Source organism: Dermacentor andersoni, chromosome 7 (assembly GCF_023375885.2).
Source record: "Dermacentor andersoni chromosome 7, qqDerAnde1_hic_scaffold, whole genome shotgun sequence".
NCBI lineage: Eukaryota > Metazoa > Arthropoda > Arachnida > Ixodida > Ixodidae > Dermacentor > Dermacentor andersoni.
Window position 1 is genome coordinate 34155341 of NC_092820.1, and position 24590 is coordinate 34179930.

Sequence of the window (24590 nt, forward strand, 5' to 3'; positions counted from 1 at the left end):
AAAAATTACTCAGATTAGTGAGGAAAGGTCACAAGATTATCACAAAGTGTTTTAATAATTGGGACGTATGAACAAAATAATAGCGACGGTTTCATGCAGAGGGACTTACGTGCATTGTTCGTCTATCTAACTCCTTCGATTTGTTGGGGCATGGCAAAATACCCACTGAAAATGTTCTAGTTCGCTTTATTTCTAAAAAAAAGATATATCAAATTTTTCTTGGCGTGAAAGTGAATGGCCATAGGGAGGGATCTTCCAGCCCTCTACGTTGACCACGTTCAATTATCCTTACATGCCGAAACAAACAATCTTGGGTAGTAAAGTGCGCGCAGAGTATGATAACATTATTCGTTGGCTTGAATCATGCGATATGACACTTGTTGAGGATTTGTAGCTTCGTTGGGGATCCGCAACTGAATATTGCAACGGAACCGCCACTCAGATAAGGACAAATAAAATGCCTGTCAGGACAAGTACAACCGGCGCTATATCGAATGCGAACGGCGGAGCGCGTGGCTTAATCACCAAAAAAAGGTGCAGCGTGCGCCATTCACTCATCACGATTGAAAGGTACAGACAGCCAGTTTGACAGCACTGCACGTTGACACTCACTCCGTACTGCAATCTCGTCGTTCTTTTATATGGTTGCCCTATTTGAAAGCGAGAAAGGAAAAATGAAAAAAAAGAATCAGGAGCGAGACTATTGAAGTATAGAACGAGTATTATCGCACAGTGCGGTGAAGCGGGATGCGCTATATCGGCGTCAAATGAAACGCGAACAGCGGTGCATGTGCTATTCAGATTGCGCCGCCATCCATACTGCGCAGTCATCTTTTCTCGCATTCAAATGAAAGAAGCGCAAGACGAAAGAAATTATGACAGCATAGGGGAAGTATCGCGCACTGCGGTCAAACCGGATGTGCGTGCCTGTCAATGGTGATGTCTGCACAGCGCGCACTATACCTTCCCGTATAAGCATTGCTGTTCACGTTTCGTTTGACGCAAGCAGTACATTTACTGTCATGCGTCGTCTTCGTCCGCCTGTGTTCTCAGTTCCAATCAATCATTACAACTTTGTCATGGCGCTCTTTGGCCATACCTGGCCCTTGCGCCATAAAACACCACACATCATCAATCATTACGACTATTTTCCAGCACGTTTTTTTTTTTACCGTCTGAGGTCAAGACAACAAGCGCCGCTCCTTTGAATTTGTCATGTAGTAAATACACATCCCCAAGAAAAAGCATTTCTACTAATGTCAAAGTTTTACGGGCCTTATAGCTGTTTTTCTTTTCCTCGCTACGTCGACGTGATATCTTGAACAGCAAACTGCAACTACTTGCTTCGCAGTTATGATTACCACCTCTCATATAGCCAGAAAAAATGTCTTCTGGCGCTTGTTACATTCTGCCTTTTTTGTCTCCGCCTCTCTATAAATGCAAATGTTACTTTCTTACAGCTTAAAAGCGCTTCAGGAATTTTTTCCGCATAATCTGCCAAACATCTTCAGGACGGGTACAGGATCGTACACGTGCCAGTAGCTTCATCGCCACAGCGGTTAAGCTGCCAGATATTGTCACACGTGAGTCTAAGTGCTTGCGACGAGAGTCCAATTTGGGAATACGAAACCATAGAGAATGTACAGCGCAGATTCAATGGCGCAGAACCATGCATCTGAGAGGCTGCAGCAATGCTGTTTAAATGTGTCACATACAAACGCGTTAGCTTCCTCAATCACCCAAAAGGCAAGTCGTGGTATAATTGTGGGCGAACATCTTCTCACACCAACCTTGGACAATAGATGTGCCTAGAGTCGGGTAGTGCTGCGTGTTCTATTGGTGAATCCAGGTGCTCTCAGCAATTCTACAACGCAAGACAGATGTTCACATTAGCACTAGGCCCGATGTGGTTAACAGTGGTAGGAGGAAGACGAGGGAACGCAACTCATCAGCAGAAGTCGCCTTGTTGAAACGTTTCTTCCCTGAAAACATCACGTACAGATATGATGGCACCTGAGGCAATATAGTGTCACCTATAAGATCAAAATGAAAAATATTTTGCCGAGACGAAGTGCGAAGCTAGCAAGGCAATCACATCACCAAACAAATTAACGCTCGTCGTATTAGAGACATTGTAAATTCGATCAATTACTCGCTTATTAACCAAACACTTATTTTGTCATGTGTGCCAAAACACGAAAAATCCTTAACCAACGACAACGAACACTCGTGGTCCCAACGATAACTTTATGAGGAGAACCAGCAAAGGGACTACATGGGGCTTGTTCCAAAGCGAACGTTCCCTGATGCCGCTCCCTTTGACACGTGATTTCGGAAGCACAAATCAGGCTACCTACCACACTCGGTCAGAGGGAAGCCCGTACGTACCAAGGCCTTGTCTGCTCGCCGTCTCTTGGTCAGAAGGTCACCGCTAGCCGTCTTCATAATTTTATACCCCCACCCTAGGGATTTGGAGAGTTTTTGTTACAAGAAAAGGTGATGTCATTGAGACTGTCGTTTATGTCATGTCACTGTGGACTATATAATATCTGGGAATGTTTTCTTTTCGGTTGCCAAAGAACTGGAAAACATTGATGCGTCCAGTTTTCTGAGAGTACCAGGGAAGTAGGGTAAATTGTTCTGCCATAAATGTATGCCTGCGTTCAGGAGACATATGAGAAGACGCGACAGGACGACGATGTGTGTGTGCCAGTCCTACAGCTCTGCTAGAACCCAATATGAATAGCCAAGGGTGGTTACGATAAACAAGATTATTAACCATAGCTGGCTGAAAAGTTAGAAGCGAGGATGGGCGAATAGAGAACGGGAAAGATGTAAAATGTAAGAGAAAAAGAAAAGGTTGGAGAGGGGAAGAGTAAAAGGAGATTACTGATTTGAAGTGGATGTGTGTTGCCTCCACTGATGCGCCACAAGGGTGCAAAACCCGACATTGACTCAGCCTTCTAGGTCCCATTTTGCCCGGACATTGCTAAGCCGCGCACAGCTTCACGTGGGAGGCTCTGACCCCGATGCGTTCGTGTCTGTGGTGTCGCTAAACACATAAGGCCTGCTGACGCAGGCACCTCTGTGGGGCTGCAGGCACTGAGCAATAGCTGAGATGATGCGGGCTTCAGGCATCAGGGCTTCGCTCCTCAGAACAAGTTAATGAGTGCAGTCATAATTCCATTGCGGGCAGCATTTCGGGCCAGCTTTGGGTTGTTTTGTGTCAACGAATGTTTCGAAATGTAGTCTCACCTCGCGATGCCTTCCGGGATGGACGCTGCTTTCTGCATGCCAGGGCTGCTTGTAATGGGCCAGGCGTGATCGGCGCTGCTGCTGGACCCCAAATTCTCGCAACAGGTGCTTCCGCCGTGAGCGACATCTGTAGGCCCCAAAGAACAGCAGAGGCGTTCAGTCGGTGTTGTGCAGAGGTCATTGACAGAGTACGGAGATTTCGTCTAAGAAATGATGGCATTCAAAACTTTTCACTTGAACTTTAGTGGTAGGGAAGCCTGGCTGCAGTGTGGTCATATAAAGTGCTTTTTTTTCTCTTGAATTTCTGCCTTAAATGCAACCAAGTGCTTCGTAATGAATTTGTGCGATTTCGAATTTCTCTAGAAATATATACTGTATGGAATACAGCAGAACAGAACACGAGACTGTTCTAAGCGAAAGGCGGCAGGCCGCTTTCCCTAAATACAACAAGTCATTTGTTTGGCCTTAAATCACGGTAATAAGAGAATTCCATGCTTCACTAAGGTGGAAATACAAGGCATAAATTAAGTAAGCAGTATTTCGCACAGACCAAACTTGTCCTTATACATAAGGCCGTGTTGTCGTTATTCTAAAGCCCCTTAGTTTGTAGTGCAGAAAACGAGAATTTAGCTCAGTGGCTCCTGTCTAAATACCAGGAAGCAGACATATCGTTTTAGCGTAATCAACGCTGATTACGCTTATTGAATTGGAAAGAAGATGACAAAGTCTTGGGAGTGTAGCAAACTAACTCTTTTGCTTGGCCTGTGAACGTGTGTATAAAAATATTGAACGCGGCAAAATTAAAAAAGAAACTATATCAAGCTTGCCACTCTCCAAAAAACAATATCACCATTCTGGAAACTTCATTTACTAATATATCTAATTTAGATAGAAATGAAATAGCGCTCTGAAATATACCGCAATATTGTGTTTTTTTTTTCACTTTTGGAAAACGCACGTAAACATTTTTGTATTTTCTGTTAGTTCTAAATTTAGGAATTAAACTTGGCAGCTTTATATGTTCTGTCAGATGCAGTTTACGTAAATGTGATATGCTTTTTGGAAGGAGAGTTACTAAATTCTAGACGTTGTGTTTCCAGTTTATTGAAAGTTGCCAATTTGCTGCAATTTTTGCATAGCATCCAGGCCCTAAAAAATGAATTTCCTGCCAAAACATACAACAATTTGAATTTCTCAAATGCAACGAGCATCATTCACGTCATTCTAAGATTGGTTCTTAAAAGCATTTTTGCATTTTTGATTCATTTGAATAAAAAAATCTGAAATGGCACCTTTCATAAAGCTTCCTTTGCAAATAGAAAATTGTTTGGAAAACAGCGAACGGATGGCGCCAATAATGACGTCGCCTATTCATTACGCGAAGCACACGCAGCCTGTTTCGCTCGTGGACAAAGCAAACGGTGGCCGGACAGGTTTAAAAAGTGGTTACAACTTGTCTTGATGGAATATATGCATGCTTCAACTAAACCTGGGCTAGTCTCAAAGATCTGGCTATCCGATGCATGTATTTACCGACTTCCGTAGATCGAGTTCCTAAGAAAGCACTTACACTGAGCAGTGAATATTCAACAGCTCAATACGAACAGCTTTGATCATCTACATCCCTCTGCACGCCTTCGATACCTATGAAACTGTTTAAAATAGGTTGCCCACTGCGCATATGTAAGAATGATGTGTTAAATTAAGGAAGATGTGTGAGATGTAAGATTGATGTGGCCGTTTTTCCGTAAATCAGCGAGAAAAGCGCCTTAAAAGGCCCCTCACCAAGTTTCGCTGTCGTAAAGAAAAGCGCGGTTCCTAAATGAAGTGGTGGCAACCGTGCCTACAAATTGGCTGCTTGCCAGGAAACAGTTGCAATTTGCATTGTTGCAAACTGTTGCGCCCATCCTCTTGCAGGCACCGCCCATAGCACGTGAATTCGGTCGATCATCCAAAGACTGAACACACAAGGAGAAATGCCATGCGGCAATCAACATATATATCTATATATACAGGGTGTCCCAGCTCACTTGGACAAAGGTTTTGAAAATACACAAGAGCTCTAGAGAATTGGCAATGTTGCCTGGTAATGCGCCCTTTAACGACACGCTCCGCAAGCATGCAACGTGTGCAATAAAACATGCAGCTGTCTTGCTACGCATTGCAAGGCTCGCGACTATGATCCCATTCCAAGGTCATATCCAAGAAATATTGCCAAGTGATTATTGCATTTACGAATTCATTTCCTTGAAAATAAATTCATTCGAAAACTTGAGGCGCGTAGATTATGTGTAGTGTTATCTCTCTTAGCACTAAATTATCCTACTTGCATTTCACACAGGCTGCACAAGCAGAAACCGACACGGTGACGCTGGTAAGGTGTCCTTATCAGCAATAGGTGCACCGCGTTCGTGATTGATGTAAATGTTCTCTCTGTTGGTTGTTAAGCGTCTTCGCAAGTGGTGCCGATGGTAGAAGGCCATGGCTTACATACCACTCACGTTAGTGGCATCGCTCTGGCTGTTCAACACGTTGCATAGGTCGTCGAAGGAGTCGTCACAAATTCGGGAATTAGACATGTGTATTGGACTCCGACTCTTCGCTTCCAGGTATGGAAGAATATACCTTAAGAATATTTTTCAAAAGCGAATTTGGAATCATGAAACTGTCATTTTGTGAACGAACGCGACACCTTTAATGTTTCATTTTCTCTGAACGCTCAGTCGCCGACTGGAATTGGGTGAACAGCCTTCTCGGCGATATATCTGGAGCATGGAGCTTATCGACCTTAGTAGAAACGCCTCCTTAACATGCACGAAGAGTGTCAATGCTTTTTATTCACCTACTACCAGTAAGATTAGGGTTTGCGTTTACCTACATAAGCTGCGTTCTCCATTTGTCACAGCGTAAATAACTCGTGGGGCACAATCTTGTAGAATGATAATTCCTAATAGGCTGCACGGAACAGTTTTAACCAATCCCTTGACAAAATTGGTTAATGCTTAAAAGAAAAGATAGCGTGAACTGTGTGAGAAGAAAATACTCTTTCGCACGTGCCTGTTGGGATTTGCTATCAGCCTGGTGGTATTAGGGTTTTCAATATGGATTCAACAACTGACGAATTCCAGATCCGCGGTAAAGGGATTGTATCTTACATAATATATTTAAAGTTACGGACAAAACTGGCTTCCACTGAAGAATATAGAAGCAACGGTTGTCTCCTAGGCAAGTCTAATTTTGAACATCTGAGCACAGAACCACGAAGTCGGATGAAACAAAGAAGGGGGCACGCTACCGCAACGAGCAGGGTCTCAAAGATGCCTATTCTGCTGCAGGTTTTCCTGCTTTGGATGTTCCCCGTGGAATTCAGCAATCTTCGGCCGGCCGAGCCCACCCAGGCACTACCTTTCTGCGACACGTACTGCCGGTTTCCCGAACACCACCCGACGAACAGCAACGGCACTCCGCAAGCATCTGGTCTTGGCATCGACAACTTCTTCGCCTGGAAACTGAGCGCTCTTGGCATCGACAACTACTTCGCCTGACAACCGAGCGCTACTATCAGCGCTCGTGATCCGCCTGGCCTACATAAATGGCCGGAGTACGGAGGCCAGTTGGGGCACGCTACCGCAACGAGCAGGGTCCCAAAGATGCCTATTCTGCTGCAGGTTAGTTATCTCCCGAACGCGAAATGCATTCGATGTAATGATCCTTTCTTATTTGCGGTGTCGTGCCCCCTGGACGCCCTTGACGATTGGCGGTGGCTGTTAAGCCTGACGCTTTGTTGTTTCTGTATCAATGGCCATCTAGTTTTTTCGTTTACTTGTTTTGTCTGGCGACATTGAATTGTACCCTGGACCCCCAACCCTTCAGTCTATATCAGAGGCCATTGCCCGAATGGAGCTATCGCACAACACCATATTGTCCGAACTTGCTTTGATCCGTTCTGCTCAGACAAATATAGAAAACATTCTCAGTGGTCTCAGCAGCCGTGTTGATATACTAGAAAAAAAAGTAGAAGTCTTCCAATCCACAGACGAACCCGTCGCTAATACTGTCCTCGAAAAGCTGTCCTCAGAAATCAAGGAGCTTGCCGGGAAATGGGACGATTCAAATTACCGCCTTCGCCGAAACAACCTGTTGTTTTTCGGAATTACAGATGCCAGTGGCGAATAGTGGGCAAAGTCTGAGTCGCATATCATATCATTTTGTGCGGACCACTATGAAGTAACAATCTCTAGTTCTGATATCGAGCGAGCCCACAGGCTTGGTCGTTTTTCCGATAATAAACAACGCCCCGTTATAGTCAAACTAAGCAGCTTTAAAACGAAATCGAACATTTTTTTCAGCTGGATCTAAACTGAAGGACACGTCATTTTCAATTCGAGAAGATTATTCTACACGTCTACGCAAAGCTCGAGCAAAGTTATACGCATATGGCCTCAATAGTAGGCTGCCTTTTAAGATCCGTTATGATAAACTAGTCATTGGTAACAAGCAATACACTTACGATGCCGGATCGGATTCTGTACTCGAATTGAAAACATAGCCTTTACCGCGTAATCCAAGGCTTCCACAGCTAACATCATACCGGCCAGTACATCGCCCTGTCAGCGCACCAGCAGACCAAACAATATTCGCTCTACTTACCAATATCCGTAGCTACTTTCCTAAAAGGGAACGTGTCGAAGCCATTCTTGAAGATAACCTTACTGACATCGCTGTTTTTATAGAAACATGGCTAACCCCTGATATCTCATCCGATGAGCTACTGACCAATATGCCATTTTCTGTGCACAGACGTGACAGGGTCGGACGGAAAGGCGGTGGTGTTCTAGTTCTCGTGAATCCCTACCTACCTTCCTCTGCACTCGATATTGAATGCCATCACGAAATTCTCTGCGTCAACATATCTCTCCCTGGAAGCACTAACATACTCATCGCTTGCTATCGTGCGCCTGACTGTAACATTTCCTTTGTAGAAGAACTACACACTGTCCTTCTCGGTTTGCACAACCGCTTTCCTAGAGCCAACGTTATTCTCTGCGGTGATTTCAATTACCCTGATGTAATCTGGGATACTTTATGCGCTATTTCTGGCCAATCGAATTAATTCCTCGATCTTGCACCTATGTATAATCTTACACTGACAGTCAATATGCCAACTAGGATCAACAGCACCATTGATCTAGTTTTTGTTTCGCACCCAGAAATGGTCCACTCAATGTCTGGCGCTCATGGTCTCAGCGATCGCAATACAATATTATTTAACCTATCAGTATCGAAGCCTCCCCGTAACCCTTCCACTAAAGTTATCCGTGATTATAACAAAGCAGATTTCACTACTATGAACGCTGAACTCGCGAATTTTTATCACATCTTTAAACAGCTCCCTCCTTCCAGGACTGTCAACCAAAACTGGTTAATATTCAAGCTCAAACTCATGGCACAAATTGAAGCCTGTGTTCCAGTCATATGCATTCGTGGCGACGCAGGCACAGCCTGGTTCAGTAGCGCCCTAACGAAGCTATCCCGGAAGAAAAAACGTCTTTTTCGCATAGCTAGGCGTTCTAGTTCAGCCCTCAGGTGGGAAAAATACTTCACATGTCTGAGAGAGTATACAAGCCTCTTGAAGACCTCCAAAAAGAAATTCTTTCATCAGGATCTACCGAACATGATGAGCGAAATTCCCCAAAAATTCTGGAATCTGATTTCCCCGTCTAGCTATCAATCGCACAACATATCTCTTTCTAACCCGGATGGTTCGCATGTGTCGCCTGACGAACGTCCTGATGTTATGAACTCTTGCTTTTCTTCGATATTTACTCATGAACCGCATCATAACATCCCGAACTTTTCTGATCCCAAATTTTCTCAGATGCTGTCCATTACAGTTACGGCGGAAGGCATCGCAAAGCTGATCAACAAGTTGAAATTATCAAGCAGTCCCGGCCCCGATAACATATCTGCTAAAGTGCTCAAAGCAACCGTAGTCCCATCAAGTCGTTTACTACAAATAATCTTTACGCAATCCCTCAATGAAGGCTCGCTTCCAGATGACTGGAAGGTCAGCAAAGTAGTTCCAGTATTCAAAAGTGGTAACCGGTCTGATGTTTCAAATTATCGTCCAATCTCTTTAACATGCATTGCATGCAAACTAATGGAACATATAATTTATTCTCAAGTCGCCCTACACCTTGATAACAACGGGTTCTTTTTCGCCAATCAACACGGCTTCAGGTCTGGTCTTTCTCGCGAAACGCAACTTTTTGAATTTACCACCGAGCTTAATTTAAACCTATATTCATTATTTCAAACTGATGTAATATTCTTAGACTTAGACTTCAAAGGTATTCGATCGTGTTCCCCATCTACGACGAATCTGCAAACTCCCTTCTCTCAGCCTACACATGCAAATTGTAGCCTTGATTAAATGCTTCCTCACCGACCGCCTTCAGTACACCGTTATAGGCGGATGTTCTTCAGCCTCAAGCAAGGTATTTTCTGGAGTTCCACAAGGATCAGCCCTTGGTCCCCTTCTCTTTCTCATCTACATTAATGACCTCCCTTGTGGTATGTCATCATCCATACGCCTCTTCGCGGACGACTGTGTCCTTTATCATCGAATTTCCACTGAGTCTGACCAGGCCCTTCTTCAGAACGACCTGCATTTAATAGATAACTGGTGTACCAAATGGTTGATGCAGCTTAACATTTCTAAATGCAAATTTATTCAAGTTTCCCGCAAGCACACTAACACCACCCATGAGTTCTCATTACGCACAGTCAACATCTCGCATTACAAACGTATATCTACCTCGGTATCCTAATCGCTAGCAATTTTAACTGGTCGAAACACATCACGAAACTGATTGCCGACAACTCTAAAACACTAGGCTTCATCAGAAGAACAATATCGTTGTCACCCCCTTCCGTCCGTAAACTGGCATACGAAACTTTTGTTCGAACAAAACATGAATACGATTCCGCGATTTGGTGTCTACATTAAACATATCTAATCAGTGCAATAGAAACGGTTCAGAACCGTGCTACTCGATTCATATCTTCAAGATATGACTACAAAACTAGTATCAGTAGTATTAAGTCATCGCTCAATTTACCCACATTAGTCTATCGACGCAAGATAGCCCGTCTATGCTTATTCCACAAGTAGTACTACCATTTTCAACATCTGCGCGTATCACTTCTGCCACCAGCACGTTCGTCACGACGCCTGTTCAATTGACTCAGTTTACAGCGCCTGTATGGATCAACTGCTGCCTTCAATAAATCATTTTTACCCAAAGAAATCCAGGAATGAAATGCACTCCCAGATGCAATTGTCACGGAGCAAGATCCTGAAGAATTTAAAGAGCGGTTGCTTTCACATTTTGGAAACTACAATTGAACGATTTCTATTTTCATTCCAAGTGTTGTTGCATTTGAAGTTGCCTGTACTCCTATTTTTTTTTTCTGCATTACTTAACCAGCGTTATTTCAATTCATTCTTCATGTAACATCTTTGACTTGTGTACATCTATGACTCACCCCCTTATGTAATACCCTGTAAAGGGTCCTTGAGGATCCAATAAATGATGAATAAATAAATGATATAGTGCAGAAATATGCCGTCGAAGAGGACGCTAGCTGTCTACATATGTATCACTCGCAGGGGCCTTTCCTAAAGACCCAGTTTATTGTTATAATGGTATAAAGAAGTCGCAGTTGAAGACAGGAGGCCCAGAAAGACTAGTTGTACGGGTCGTGCTTGCGCAATTGTTCGCAAATGGTAACGAGTGCCTAAAGAATGATAAAATGAATGCCTATAAGTTCGGACACGTTGGTATTCCATTTTAGCCTTTAGTGCACGAAAGACACCAAGACATAGGCACAGTGTAGACAAACGTAGACGAAGCGCAGACATGCATAATCGCTTATATTCATAAACATCAGACACGTTTACAGGACACAAACAAGTGCCTGGAGAACGCGCATTTGTGAAGTTTGGGTATTCATGACATGAAGCATGAAATATAGGAAAGCTACAAATGAATGCTAGAACGAAGTAAGGAACGTACCAAGTGGCAAGTTAATGAAAGTATTCTGTACCGCCATTCCCTCCCGAGCCGCTCTTCGCGTGTGGTTAAGATAATCTAATTCGTTTTCAGAACGCTCAAGAAATGGTGCACTGCAAACACAACCCCCCGGCTAGCAATCCTCGCCGCTTCTATGACCTCGTATGTCGTCTGCAAGGTCGATACGAATGGGTCGCGATGCTTCGGACGAAAAGCGGTCCAGAATAAATCACCACCGACAACAGCAAGGGCAGTTAGAAGGGAATAGCGATTGAAGCGCGGCTGTGTAAGGGTGGAACAACGATTCGGAAAGAAAAAGCATTTTTAAGTAAAAAGATAAATTATCGGCTTTTACGTGCCAAAACCACTTTCTGATTATGAGGCACGCCGTAGTCGGGGACTCCAGAAATGTCGACCCGCTGGGGTTCTTTAACGTGCATTTAAACTTTAGTGCACCGGCGTTTTAGATGAAAAAAACTCGCTGTTTCATTTTACTCAACGAAAATATAATTCCTCATATATGTTAAGCACTTGGAGTGACATAACGAGAGAAAACTTTTTATTACTTTATCATTAACAATAAATGACTCGATTACAGTGCCCTCTATAAAAACGGGGTGCTAATACAGCAATCAAATGCAATGCAAAGCAGCTTTTTAAGGTGCGCACGCAAAATTCACCTGCTACTACACGCCCCCTAACACGTTGTGCTGCATTGCTTTTGACTGTCTAAATTCCGATGGCGCGGTGTTTGCGAGGCGGGTTTTATGGTTCTTCAACGTGGTCAATCAAAAGTAGTGAGTTACAACCTCCTGACAATTGTTTACTTTAGCTGTCTTCGTGCGATTTTCCTGACCAAGGGCCTTGGCGCCCTGCAACGTGACCAGCACTCAATACTCAAAGCTAACTTCGGCCTGTAAAAAAGTTACGTTCTCTGCGTGGGCGCCATTTCGGCACCCGTGGACTCGCGTCATGCTTCATGGCTTTCAGCGCTTTTGGGCCAGCGAAGGAAATTTCGCGGCTTTGTCAGCAAAAATGACGCCACTTCTGTTTTTGAAGAAAATGGCGTCACATTTCTTTTTATTCCGCGGGATTTCTTCTCTCATCACAGATGACGTAAGCTTCGTGAACTGCCAATGAGCCGCCTTGTTTGCAGGTATGAGTGTCTGTGGAAGCTTCGCTAACACAAGTTAAGCTCTGTCTGACCTCTCTTCCTTTGTGCAAATAAATTTCTGACCCGCTCTGTGGCTACCAGGTGTGGTGTGGTAGGCGTGTTTGAAAGCTCTCAGCAAGCGACCATAAGCCCAGCGCGAAGCAGAGAGGGGGCACAGAAAAGGTACATCACACTGAAGAACACAGATCTTCTGTGGGCTGTGCCTATCGTCATGAGTAAACTAGAAACCGCAGTTTTCGAACGTTTGAGCAATGCTTCTGTCACTGAGGTGACCAGTGACTGCGGAAACCTGCCATTTTAAAGCCGTCAGATTGTGCACTAAAACTCCTGAAAAACTTGTCAAAACAGGAGCGACGAAGTGCATTAAAAAAATCGGCTTGGCGATGACCAGTTTTACGAGCTGAGACTGACCCGACAAAAAAGGCAGAAATGACTCATTGGATAGGGGCTCAAACGCCAAGCATACATGGTTGCTTATGAAACACAACCGTTTATCCAGAAATGTTAAAAAAAATTGCTCTCTAGCGTTTCATGAGCGATAAGCACCATAGACACGTACGACGGAAGCGGCTGAAAGGGCATGGAATTACATTCTAATCTCATGATCTTGGAACTTAGCACTTCGTTAACTTGTCTTTGGCATAATTAATTGCTTATACAGATTTCATTCTTCATGTTATGATTCATAAAATTCTACAAATGTGTTTGAGAAAGCTGACTGTTTGTCTCCTCTATATGTATGTGATGCTTGCTAATTCAACCATTGTGAATGTGATCGCTTCGTGTGCTGCTGTCTGCACTGTTTACTACTTTATTGTTTCACAAGTTGGCTTCATGCTTTGACTGATGTGGAATACAAAAGGAGGCGCCATAATCAAAGACTGCAATGGGACCCCTGCTTAGACTGAGGTGGAGAATGGAATGACTATACCGCAGCAAACTAATGCAGAATCAAGGTATTAGCATAGTGGTCATATAAATGTCGAACAATTATAAGACAGAAAAAGAAAGACGTACACCAATGGGAGGAAAATAAATTAAAAAAAATATTTTGCGACTATTTTTAAAAAACTAACTATGTGGTGTTGCACTGATAACCGGACGGATTTCCAGAACGGGATGCAAGAAAAATGAAATGTTGGTTTTCAGCCATTAAAGCAAACCTTGGGTGAGATAAAATTTTTATTAGAAGCAAATCTTCTGTTACCATGTAGTGAAGATGATATTGCTATTAGGTCAACTAGAAGTTGCTTACTTAGCAGCTTTTAAAAGTAGCTGTCCACATTATTTATTTATTTAATAATTTATTTATTTATTTATTTATTTATTTATTTATTTACTTCAGTACTCTCACGGCCAGAGGTAAGAGAAATACGGTGACGATGTTACTAGTTCTGAGCGGTTTTGTAGCATTGCATAGTAAGAGCTTAAGTTAGTACTTGTAAAACATTGATTTGAATGATTTGAAGCCAGCTGATAAGACAAATTTGTTTCCACCGACGGGCCAGAGCGTAGTTATGTGAAATAATAAATGCTGAATAGAGCGATATAGTGCGTTATGGCTGAAATGGGAACGGGCGCTGATGAGGGCTCTCATGCCGTTGGCATTTTTTTTTGCATGCAGCGTAATGATGGTATTGAAAATTCCGGTGTAACTTGACTCCCAGGTATTTTGCATAGTTCGCAGAAAATAGGTACTGCCAAATGGGTACAGGAAGAATACTCCCAAGGAGACATTTGCCACAGTTGCAAACGACTAATCTTGAGTTTAGAGGGCACATTTGAAGTTTATTATATTGCACTGTTCTTGAAGGTTTACCTGTCAAAGTTCAGTTGGGACTCGAATGCTGAAATGCAATAAGGTTAACATATCGTATCAGTGGGAGTCATTGGGAGTTATTAAAACAGTTAGCCATATCATTTATAAATATTAGAACCAGAAGAAGACCAAGAATAAACCGTTGAAGTACTCCTAAATTAATTTTTTTGATATTCCAGACAGCATAAGCATTGATGACAATTTGAATTCGCTTGTATGAGTAACTCTTCAAGAGTAGCAGGCAAGGACCACCAATTCCAATTATTTCAAGCTTTTTAAAGAGTATGAACTGGTCTATTGTGTCGAACAGTTTATAGATATCGAGAAATACCTAAGCTAGTAAAATTACCCTCATCACTTATTTTCCACAAAATATGTCCTTCGTGTGCTAAAGGCTTCAATAAAAACTAACACAAGTTGCAACTTCTCTATCGTTGTACTGAAAAATTATCAAATTTCATTCTTTGAACACGATTGAGTAGTATCTATACTTATAACATTTAGTTCCGCTGGTAAAAGAACATACACCTTAAAGATACAAGTAAAAATAATGTGCTTTCTTCAATGAAACTCCTAAATGCAAAGTTCCAGCTGCAACAGTGTAAGCTTGCACAAAGGCTCATTTTTTTGTTTAACACACATTTTAGTACTTAGGCAACACCACCAAATGAAGAAGCATTCATACGTATGTATAACTCTACAACGTCAGGCCAGCCAACAGGAAAGAGCTCGCTCTATATTGTCACGTGGTGGTGACGTTGAATAACACAGTAGCAATACTGTGAGCGACAAAACAAACTTTTATTGGGCGAACCTGTGCCCACAAAACAGGCTACACTTATAGCACAACGATAGCGGCGAACACGCTCGGCGATCGTCGAAAATCTGATCTGCGAGTCCAGCGCGTCAGCTTTTATACAGCAGTCATCGAATGTTCCAGACTAATCGTTGGGACCCGCGTGCCTTCCACAAAGTTCTACACCATTCGCGTCACGCGATGAAATAAGATAACACAAGGTTCGGCGACAACATACAGCGGATAGAAGCATCGATAACTTTCCAGAAACTTCGGATACATGCAGGCGCGTCCCGCGCTGTGCGATTACATTTGTTAGGTGGCGAAACGTGGTCGCCCGATAAAGATAAGTACACGTGTCAATACCCCCCTCTTAAAAAGCATCGACCCGATGCTGCTAACGAACGAAAGTGATAAGGAAAAGCACTCGTAGCAAAGAAGACAACAAAATAAGGAAGTTCGTCAGCGTCCGTAAAAGGGTTTAAGGCGCACCACGTGGACCACTTCAGATCGTGCGCGGCGCCGCTGTGAATGCGAAATGCCGTCTGGCACGACCTCATAGTCCAGTGCGCCAATACGTCGGATAACCTTGTAGGGTCCGAAATAGCGTCGCAGTAGCTTCTCACTTAGTCCTCATCGGCGTATCGGGGTCCATACCCAAACACGGTCGCCGGGCTGGTACTCGACGAAGCGTCGTCGCAGGTTGTACTGTTGGCTGTCGGTACGCTGCTGGTTCTTGATCCGTAAACGGGCGAGCTGTCGAGCTTCTTCGGCGCGCTGGAGATAGGATGCGACGTCAAGATTTTCCTCGTCAGTGACGTGCGGCAGCATAGCGTCGAGCGTCGTCGTCGGGTTCCTGCCGTAAACCAGCTTAAATGGCGTGATCTGTGTTGTTTCTTGTACCGCCGTGTTATAAGCGAATGTTACGTACGGCAGGACCGCATCCCACGTCTTGTGCTCGACGTCGACGTACATTGCTAGCATGTCGGCGAGAGTCTTGTTCAGACGCTCCGTGAGACCATTCGTCTGCGGATGGTAGGCAGTTGTCCTCCTGTGACTTGTCTGGCTGTATTGCAGAATGGCTTGCGTGAGCTCTGCTGTAAAAGCCGTTCCTCTGTCGGTGATGAGGACTTCTGGGGCACCATGTCGCAGCAGGATGTTCTCGACGAAAAATTTCGCCACTTCGGCTGCGCTGCCTTTCGGTAGAGCTTTAGTTTCAGCGAAGCGGGTGAGATAGTCCGTCGCTACGACGATCCACTTATTTCCGGAAGTTGATGTCGGAAACGGTCCCAACAAGTCCATCCCGATCTGCTGAAAAGGTCGGTGAGGAGGCTTGATCGGCTGTAGTAATCCCGCTGGCCTTGTCGGTGGTGTCTTGCGTCGCTGACAGTCTCGGCATGTCTTGACGTAACGGGCGACATCGGCGGTTAGGTGCGGCCAGTAACACTTTTCTTGTATCCTCGATAGTGTTCGGGAGAAACCGAGGTGCCCAGCGGTCGGATCGTCATGTAGGGCGCGCAGTACTTCTGGACGCAGCGCCGACGGAACAACAAGAAGGTAGTTGGCGCGGACTGGTGAGAAGTTCTTCTTCACGAGTAGGTTGTTTTGAAGCGTGAACGAAGATAACCCACGCTTAAACGCCCTAGGGACAACGTCGGCGTGCCCATCCAAATACTCGACTAGGGCTTTTAGCTCCGGGTCCCCTCGTTGTTGTTCGGCGAAATCTTCCGCGCTTATTATGCCAAGGAAGGCGTCGTCATCCTCGTCATCTTGCGGCGGCGGGTCAATGGGGGCGCGTGATAGGCAATCGGCATCTGAGTGTTTTCGTCCGGACTTGTATGTTACAGTGATGTCATATTCTTGTAGTCTGAGGCTCCACCGTGCCAGCCGTCCTGAAGGGTCCTTTAAGTTAGCTAACCACCACAACGCGTGATGGTCGCTGACCACTTTGAATGGCCTGCCATATAGGTAAGGGCGAAATTTCGCTGTAGCCCAAACGATGGCGAGGCATTCCTTTTCTGTTGTAGAATAATTGCCTTCCGCTTTTGACAACGACCGGCTAGCGTAAGCTATCACGCGTTCATGTCCATCTTTTCTCTGGACTAGGACGGCACCGAGGCCTAGGCTACTGGCGTCAGTGTGAATTACGGTATCGGCGTGCTCGTCGAAGTGCGCAAGTACGGGCGGCGACTGCATGCGTCGTTTGAGTTCTTGAAATGCGTCGGCCTGCGGCGTTTCCCACTTGAACTCGACATCACATTTGGTTAGATGGGTTAGCGGCTCCGCGATGCGTGAAAAGTCCTTGACAAAGCGCCTGTAGTAGGCACACATGCCAAGGAATCTACGCACTGCCTTCTTGTCGATGGGCTGCGGGAACTTTGCGATGGCAGCTGTCTTCTGCGGGTCGGGGCGGACTCCAGATTTGCTGATGACGTGGCCTAAAAATAGAAGCTCCTGGTAAGCGAAGTGGCACTTTTCCGGCTTCAGAGTAAGTCCTGATAACATGATGGCCTCTAGTACTGTTGCAAGCCGCCTAAGGTGATCGTCGAAATTGCCGGCGAAGACAACGACGTCATCCAAGTAAACAAGACAGGTCTGCCACTTCAATCCTGCTAAAATCGTGTCCATCACCCGTTGGAACGTTGCGGGCGCCGAGCACAGTCCAAATGGCATAACCTTGAACTCGTAGAGGCCGTCCGGGGTGATGAAGGCGGTCTTTTCGCGATCTCTTTCGTCGACTTCTATTTGCCAATAGCCAGACTTGAGGTCCATCGACGAGAAGTATTTAGCGTTGCAGAGCCGATCCAATGCGTCATCTATCCGTGGGAGGGGGTATACGTCCTTCTTCGTGATCTTGTTCAGACGACGATAATCGACGCAGAAACGTAGGGTTCCGTCCTTTTTCTTCACCAGGACAACAGGGGACGCCCACGGGCTTTTCGACGGCTGGATGATGTCGTCGCGCAGCATTTCGTCGACTTGTTTTCTTATAGCTTCACGTTCTCGCGGCGAAACTCGGTAAGGGCTCTGGCGGAGTGGTCGAGTGCACTCCTCGGTGATTATGCGATGCTTGGCGACTGGTGTTTGTCCAACCCTCGATGATGTCGAAAAGCAGGCTTTGTATCGTCGGAGCAGGCTTCTGAGCTGTTGCTGCTTGCCCATGGGGAGACTTGGATTAATGTCGTAGTTTGGTTCGGGAACCATGGTCGTCGGGGCAGATGCGGCGGAATCCGAGAGGACAAACTCACTACTGGTTTGCAGAATTTCCTCAATGTACCCGATCGTCGTGCCCTTGTTGATGTGCTTGAACTCCTGGCTGAAGTTTGTCAGCAACACTTCAGTTTTCCCTCCATGCAGTCGAGCGATCCCTCTTGCGACGCAAATTTCACGGTCTAGCAATAGACGTTGGTCGCCTTCGATGACGCCTTCTACGTCAGCGGGTGTTTCTGTGCCGACCGAAATAACAATGCTGGAGCGAGGCGGGATGCTCACTTGATCTTCGAGCACACTCAAGGCGTGGCGACTACGAGGGCTCTCCGGCGGTGTCGCTTTATCTTCCGACAGCGTTATAGACTTCGACTGCAGGTCGATGATTGCGCCGTGTTGGTTCAGGAAGTCCATACCGAGAATGACGTCTCGTGAACACTGTTGGAGGATAAAGAAGGTGGCAGGGTAAGTCCTGTTATGAATGGTTATTCTTGCCGTGCATATTCCAGTCGGCGTGATGAGGTGTCCTCCAGCGGTCCGAATTTGAGGGCCTTCCCATGCGGTCTTAACCTTCTTCAACTGGGCGGCGATGTGTCCACTCATTACGGAGTAATCGGCCCCTGTGTCCACTAAGGCGGTAACTGCGTGGCCGTCGAGAAGCACGTCGAGGTCGGTGGTTCTTTGTCTGGCGTTGCAGTTAGGTCTTGGCGTCGGATCACGGCTGCGTCGCGTTAAACTGAAGCTGGAACGTCGCGTCGTCACGTAGTCTTTTGTCGGTGTAGTCTTGGCTTTCTGACTTCGTCGGGACGGCGGCGTGTCATTATTATGTCGTGGAGATGGTCTCTTCGGCGTCTCCGTCGGCGTCGGAGGATCTTCGTCAGTTCGACGAACAGCAACCGCACCTCCATCGGTTGCTGCTTTTAGTTTTCCGGATATGGGCTCGCAGACCGGCCCCGGGCTGGGCCAGTGTATGGTCGGCGCTGCGGCGACAGGTAACGGCCTGGTGACGGCGAACGGGACGGTCGTCGAGGGCTCCACTGAGTGGCGGCGAGGTAGTCGGCGATATCGCGAGGTCGTTCGCCAATCTGTGGTCGCGGCGCGTTCACGGCGAACCCTCGGAGTCCCATCTCCCGGTATGGGCATCGGCGGTAGATGTGCCCGGCTTCTCCGCAGTGATAGCAAAGCGGGCGATGGTCAGGGGCGCGCCAAACGTCAGTCTTCCTTGGAATGCCGCGTGGGGTGACGGGTTGGCGTGCTGGCGGCGGGGTTGGTGGTGGACGACGGAACTGTGTCGTCACTGGGCCCTGCCGTGGGCGCGGAGGGGGAACGTGACGGCGGGCTACAGCGGCGTATGTCATCGCTTGCGGCTGAGGCTGCGGCGATTCAGGGGCTACTCCGAGTTGTTGTTGGAGCTGCTCACGTACGGCGTCGGCGATCGAAGCCACTTGAGGCTGCGGTGACGGGAACAGCTTTTGTATCCCGCACGACCGCTCGGATAGTCTCGCGCAGGTCGTCGGTGGCCAGTGACTGAATTCCTGAGTAGTTGGTAGAGTTCGTGCGGCGGTTCAATTGCCGGTTCCGGATTTCGAGTGTCTTCTCGATGCTGGTGGCCTCGTGAAGAAACTCTTCTACGGTCTTCGGTGGACTTCGTATCATTGCGCCGAAAAGTTCTTCCTTCACGCCACGCATGAGAAGGCGGACTTTCTTCTCTTCGGGCATATCCGGGTCGGCGTGACGGAACAGGCGGTTCATTTCTTCCGTGAATATGGCGACGTACTCGTTAGGTAGCTGCACTCGGGCGGCCAGCATAGCTTCGGCCCTTTCCTTGCGCACGACGCTTGTAAAGGTGCGCAGGAAGCCGGTACGGAACAGCTCCCATGTTGTCAATGTCGACTCCCTGTTCTCGAACCACGTTCTGGCGGCGTCTTCTAGTGCGAAGTATACATGCCGCAACTTGTCGTCGGAGTCCCAGTTGTTGAAAGACGCGATTCGCTCGTACGTCTCCAGCCAGGATTCCGGGTCTTCAGTTGCTGCTCCATGGAAGGTCGGTGGGTCCCGAGGTTGTTGCAGGACAACGGGGGTCGCTGGGGCAGCCATTGGGGTTGTCTTGGCCACGATCTTCTTGGTCTTCTCAGGTAGAAGTCCGTGTTCCGGGGGCAGCTGTTGTAGACGACGGCTTACTCGATGGTCCGTGACTACGTCGGTGCTCTCTTTACGGTCCGGGCTTGGATCACGGCTTGTCGGGGGCGTCCGGTACATGGACCAAAAGCACCTCCACCAGATGTCACGTGGTGGTGACGTTGAATAACACAGTAGCAATACTGTGAGCGACAAAACAAACTTTTATTGGGCGAACCTGTGCCCACAAAACAGGCTACACTTATAGCACAACGATAGCGGCGAACACGCTCGGCGATCGTCGAAAATCTGATCTGCGGGTCCAGCGCGTCAGCTTTTATACAGCAGTCATCGAATGTTCCAGACTAATCGTTGGGACCCGCGTGCCTTCCACAAAGTTCTACACCATTCGCGTCACGCGATGAAATAAGATAACACAAGGTTCGGCGACAACATACAGCGGATAGAAGCATCGATAACTTTCCAGAAACTTCGGATACATGCAGGCGCGTCCCGCGCTGTGCGATTACATTTGTTAGGTGGCGAAACGTGGTCGCCCGATAAAGATAAGTACACGTGTCAATATACATTTGACGCGACATCGCCATGGGCAGCGCGTGTGAACGGTGCACGAGAGCTTAAGGTTATGCGTTAGCTAAGGCAAGGTTAGGTGAGTTTACGCTACGTTAGGTTAGCTCCCCAACAGGGCGGCGCCGAGTGCCGTCCGAAACAGCTCTGCAAGTAAGCGACCACGCTCTTAAGATTTGCAGTCGGCAACTGTTATCGCCATTCCACGATTAGATTCGCACATTCTGCCAACGCGGCTCTTCGCAGTTGCGCCAAAATGACGCGGCTGTCGCGACGTCCATGTAGTACTTTCCGATTTATCCGAACATGCCGTAAAATAAACACAGATTTCATTTCAGAGCCAAAGGTGTTTTTATTCAAGCGCAATTAATAACTTTTCTGAAAAACAAGCAACATCAACAATTTCATATGAAACGTACCCACTTGATCACACATTCCTTGAAGGATGTATGAATGAATAACTATCTTGAGGCCCGTCGGTGCACGCGATTACTGCGCAGCGGGTCGCTCCCACATTCCTTAAGTTTTTGGCAAATTGTGCTATTTTTGTGCTAGTTAGTGAGCCTCCCGGAGAATGCTCACTCAGTCACCAAAGGAAGTGTTAGGTACTGTTATAATTATTTATATCGGGGTGTTTCACATTTCGAAACCAACATCTCGTTATGACCGCATCTTGGAGGCGTCTTAAAATTAAATTTCACCACCTCTGTTTCTTTAATGTGTGCGTAAATCCAAGTAATTTCACAATCACTGGTGATAGACCAGTGCGCCTGGAACATTATCCGTGATGTCGAGCTCAGCAGCGCAATTTCCCAGCCACTGGACTACTACTACAGCTCTGCGATGCGGTGATAACACACACAAGCGACAAATATAGACTTCGATACAAATATTTGCATCCTGCAGTGGCACTTGTTACCATGACCATAAACAGCCGCAGCTGGGCTGCCTGTAAATTGTCGGCGAAAACGCCTACTTTGCAGGCGTAAAACTGTAGCTGTCGAAGCATGTATTCCTGCTTGCTTTTACGGGTGACAATATGCAATGAAACGTACAAGCGAGAATACTCACGTAGTGTATTCGTCTAATATGGCTGAAGCACTCTCGTCGCCTTCGTGGTTTGTATTCGGGGTTGCTTCGTCGCTGAAGGTGAAGGCATGAGGCATGCGTCCACCCTTTCTTTCTTCAGTCATGTCTGATGCTGATCGTCTGGAGTGCTAGCGTCTGTCTGAGAAAGAACGATGTTGAATGATCACACATGCGCAGTCAGTGTCAATGATTGAAGAATACCAATAACACGTTGGTAATTTGGGCAACTCGAAGGAAGCCGTAAAGCCCATCTGAAAAAAAAGAAAACTATAGAGTGCGCCACTATGTCGACGTTAAAGTGTTTATGTTCGAATGCTAGAAGAGGCGCCCCAATCGTGCGTGCTATATTTAGACCAAGCCCGATCTGCGCATGAAAGTGGTCAACGAGTCTTTATTCCGCTTTCGCGAACAGACGCGGCGGCTGGGCTGCGTTTAATGTCCCGTCATTGCACCTTGCCACTGTAGGACTCCCGCCTGGGTTACCACGACGTGAACAGACCATGCTGTACAGTTTGTGGCTAGGCTTTGCCTTTACGAATTCATGCTTTCCTTATTGGAAGGGCCAAGCGCCCCACGTGCGACACATGCAACAGCGAAGAGATGCTCACACATATCTGTGTCTGCCCACGATGTAGTGCCCAGAGACAAGTGATGTGCAGAGTACTGGACCAGTTGGACAATCGTCCACTTTCAGAACTCAAAGCTCCGGAAGAACATCCGCGCTGAAGGCTTTACTCGCGTTATTGAGGTTACTTGCGGTCTACGGGGCTTCACGATAGACATTAAAGGGACACTAAAGCCAAACAACAAATCAGTTTAGACTAATAGGGCATTGTTTGAGAACCCTGCAAGCAGTCATATAAAAATAACAGATCCATTATTAGATGAGAAAATGAAGGTCGAAGTATCAGTATTTAAATTTCGCGCAGAAACCCCAACGCCGGTATGTCAGTGTGACCTCAGGATTTTCAACGTATGTTTTCGCATTTCGGCCCCATTGGCCGTCTAAAGGCACCCGAAACGTGCTATGTTTAATATTTGGTTCCCTTAGAATACAATGTAGTCAATCAAGGAGGCGCTCGCTCAGCCTTGCGGGTAAGAACCTCAGCTTCTGAGCCTGTGGTCGTGGGTTTGACACTCCCTACCTGGAATCATTTCCTTACTAATTTATTTTCTGTATTTTATAGATTAATTCCTTAATAGTCATTGCTAAGGCGTAGTGCGGATGCGGACGAGAGCTTGCGCGCTCAATGAATGCGCGGGTAATGAAGGCACCCGAGAGCGAGGGTGACGTGGCGTCACGGCGAATCGAAATTTAGGGGTCGTTTCGCTTCTACGGACAGCGAATATTTTGCCCAATGAGCCATTTGATGCTTTCACGTCAAAATGCGACCAACCTGGCCAAGCTAGCTTCGACAGAGGGACAAGCGGAAAAGAGGCGAATTGCTGCATTGGAGTAAAAGCTACAGGGAAGGGATCCTTTCTAAATGAATGTATTAACATTCAATTCCAAGTTTGGGAGAAGAGTGGCTTCCCGATCCGTAAATAAATAAAATAGGACACAATGCAATAGGTGGCCTCCTCCTTATTTAATAAGCACGCACCGGAACGCACAAAAACGTCTTCCATGAGATGGCCTGTCCCATCGCACCCGAGACTCTCCCCCCAAATTGTTGAGCGTTGAACTCGCGAGCCATGAATTTCTATATTTATTAATATGCAATTTCATTTCATTCCAATGTTAAGAGAAGAAATTGCAACCAATCTATCTATCCGAATTACTCTTATAGACGATGTTTCGAGGAGCCTTGAAGTTATAGGTGAGAAGTTACAGACTTGTCTATAGAACGATGCAACACCTTTGTCATGGTGTTTTAGGAAGATGACATCTTACAGTTGGAAGTTTTATTGCTCGGAGTTTAAAAGCGTTTCCTGGACTCAAAACACATAAGGCTTAAAGAAAAACAGTACTCTTGATAAGTTCATGAAGGTTGCGAATCTGTCCTCTCGATTTGAATACATTATCCGTAGACCCATAGTAGTGCTATTAAAATAAATGTGTCCCATGCATCAGGGAGGAGATTAGGTTTTTTTTTTTTCATTTTCTTTTACCTTGACCGATGTTTTTTTTTTCCGTGGTCAAGTGAACCAAACCAAGCGCCTTATCAGGGCTTTCATCAACATATCTTGTTTTATTCTTAGAGCGATAAATTTTTTTTTCAGTTTGCACATAATTGTGAACATGCGGCGTAGTCGTCATTCCGGTTCACGTCGTACAATAGGGTCACGAGCACCAATCGCTGGGGCTCGCCTTCATCAGAATGCGCAACTCTCTTCACCTCTCGTGTGATATTTGAATAGAAATGGCTTGGCTACGACATAGTCAAAATATGGAATTGGCGAAAATGATCGAGAATGTCATGATAAATGCAGGCGCCTCATGCGCGCTGATCGGCAACTTAACATTTG

The 24590-nt window shown here is 46.2% G+C and overlaps 1 long non-coding RNA gene across 1 annotated transcript; it reads right to left on the reverse strand.

The window, feature by feature from the left end:
• Positions 1-1806: 1806 nt before the first annotated feature.
• Positions 1807-22574, reverse strand: LOC140219241 (uncharacterized). Its single transcript, XR_011895377.1, has 3 exons — positions 22104-22574; positions 3256-3382; positions 1807-1864 (listed from the first exon to the last, which is right to left on the reverse strand). It is a non-coding gene; the product is annotated as an uncharacterized lncRNA (long non-coding RNA).
• Between the last annotated feature and the right edge of the window lie 2016 nt (positions 22575-24590).